This window comes from Cydia amplana, chromosome Z, assembly GCF_948474715.1.
Source record: "Cydia amplana chromosome Z, ilCydAmpl1.1, whole genome shotgun sequence".
Lineage (NCBI taxonomy): Eukaryota > Metazoa > Arthropoda > Insecta > Lepidoptera > Tortricidae > Cydia > Cydia amplana.
In genome coordinates this window covers 28,877,445-28,880,056 of record NC_086096.1, presented here as the reverse complement: position 1 = coordinate 28,880,056, position 2,612 = coordinate 28,877,445, and positions in this window count along the sequence as shown.

Here is a 2,612-nt window from a genome sequence, read left to right as displayed (position 1 = left end):
ATTTTCTTGAATACCTGCTAAACTATTTATCTTAAAATTATAAATAAAATATACTTGAGATTCTCAAAATGAGCTCTTTCATTTGATATGTAACACGATATAGTTTGAAAAACTTTATTTTTTAATTTGCTCTTTTACCCCCCAAAAGTGGCCTCAATATTTAAAATTCATTTGTTTACGTTACATGTCCGTCTTTGGGTCGCAAACTTACATGTGTGCCAAATTTCAACTTAATTGGTCCAGTAGTTTCGGAGAAAATAGGCTGTGACAGACGGACGGACAAACAGACGCACGAGTGATCCTATAAGGGTTCCGTTTTTTCCTTATGAGCATACCTCGCAACCGAGCTAGCAAATCTGTAGCAGTTGTACGTCAGGGTTATCACTACTACGCATAAACTAAAGTACAAAAAATATTTTTTCTTTGTTTTCAAACACACCAATATTTTCAAGCAGTGAAAATTCCATGTTAATATTTGAAAGAAATGCGTAAAAAACGTGATTTTATAAACAAAATAACAGATACATTGAAACGCATCTAATATTGACATTGACCTGTTAATTTATATTATTTTGACAGTAAATTAAACCGGGTTATATGGGAAGAGGGTCAACAAGGTTCTCGATCAATTTTATTAATCTTACATACAATAAAGTTAAAGCAAAATGGTTCATCAGAATCGCCAACCCTGACACAAAACTGTCATATGCTACGGTTTTGCTAGCTCCGTTGCGGGGTATGCTTATGAGGTACGGAACCCTAAAAAGCAATGTGTTGGTGTCACTTTGATTCCTTAGATAATTTTGCTTGTTGCAAAAATCATTTATTATTTACACATCATTTGTAATATGACATCACAAATTTAAAATGTACATTTATCACAACAATCTATGAGTCTACAAATTCAATAACAATCATTTAAATTTAGAATTCCTGATAATTGAAGTAATGAAATAGGAACATGTATCCATTAGTTCAATCACTTTAATTATATATATATTTACGAGTAGGTACATATTATAAAGTAACAAAGTTTTTGCAGTTTACTGACATAAGTATATTATTTATTACAGTACTATATTTAACCCTATTTTTAATGTGTAATTTGGCAATATTTTGCGAATAGGTTAACCTTTTGGACACCAATGACCGATATATCCGCACCGTAGGTTCAACGCCAAAGACCGATTAATCGGTCACAGACCACAGAGCAACATCGACCTACGTGCATATCTCAGATCATAGAAGGTACTAGATATCTGACGGAGGCGTGGCGCGTGTCGCCGCAACATGGTCAGGCTGACCATTTTTCTTTCCGCCGTAAGACCGGTAAGACAGTCGCAATTTAGCTGTCGTAGAAAAATGTGCTCGTCAATTTACGTAAAATGCCGGTTTGTAGCGTTATTTCGTGTAGAAATAGGAGTGCTAGCAAAAACTATAGGGATCATGGAGTTACATACCACATGTGAGTACATTCTTTTATGTATTTAGTCAATAAAACAACACATTTTAACAAATAAATCCAGTGACATGATTTTACTGAGTCGGACCATTTTGCCAAACAAACGCGTGGCAATTTGAATATGCATTCTACATTGACGGCTTAGCATGGAAAACTAACTAGGCAACGGCGCAATGCATTAAGCCGCTAACGATATCCACAACGGCATTATTGTTTCTTGGTACGACCGCTAACCGGTTCCCTTCTTTCCGCAAGGAACTAGAGTGGCGCTCGTGCATAATTGAGGTTTAAGCGTTATCGATAAAATATCGCGTCTAACGACAATCCCAAAGTAAACAATATAAACAGTAAATAAAATCGTTACTAAATTTTATACCAATTATGTTAGGTACGTTTTGATAAACATATAACAAGCTTTCGAATCATTGCAATTTTTTTATTAAAAGCTTTGTATTACATTCTATCAGTAGAAACCTTTGTGACAGAACTTTATGGATCGAATAATATAGGTACTTACCTTAATCGTACATTAAAAATCTTAGCTCGCAAATAAGGTCAAATGTAAGTCAATGGCAATTATTACTTAAAACATTCTAATGCCAAAACAATAAAGTCATGTTTAGAACATAATACAAAATGCACTGCACTGCCTTCAATTGCCGAGAACCCAACTTCTACTGGGCATTCAATATACTCCGCTTCGTCAAGATCGAGGCTAAGCCGTGGCGCATATAATTCCAATCCAGCGCACATAAAACAAATCTGAGCGACTAACAGAATTCGGACTGCCAATCTATCCTCATGTTACAAATTGCCGATTGCAGCAACGGGTGGCATAGCCAAGGAGACGATCGCTTGCGCTTCGCCATTAAATCGCTTTGTGTCTCTCTAGATCACTCTTCCATATTAGTGCGACAGTGACGGTTGCGTTTCGATCGCTACGGAGCGTAAGCGATTGGCACGTTAGCTACGCGGCCTGCAACGAGGTATACCTGGGGACCTACTGCGAAAACCGAAATTCGCAAATTGCGGGAATCTTTCTCTTTTACTCCAATGAAGGCGTAATTAGAGTGACAGACAAAGCTGCCCGCAATTTGCGAACTTCGATTTTGGCGGTTATAGCCCTGAATCAGTCGGCATTTTAATTTAT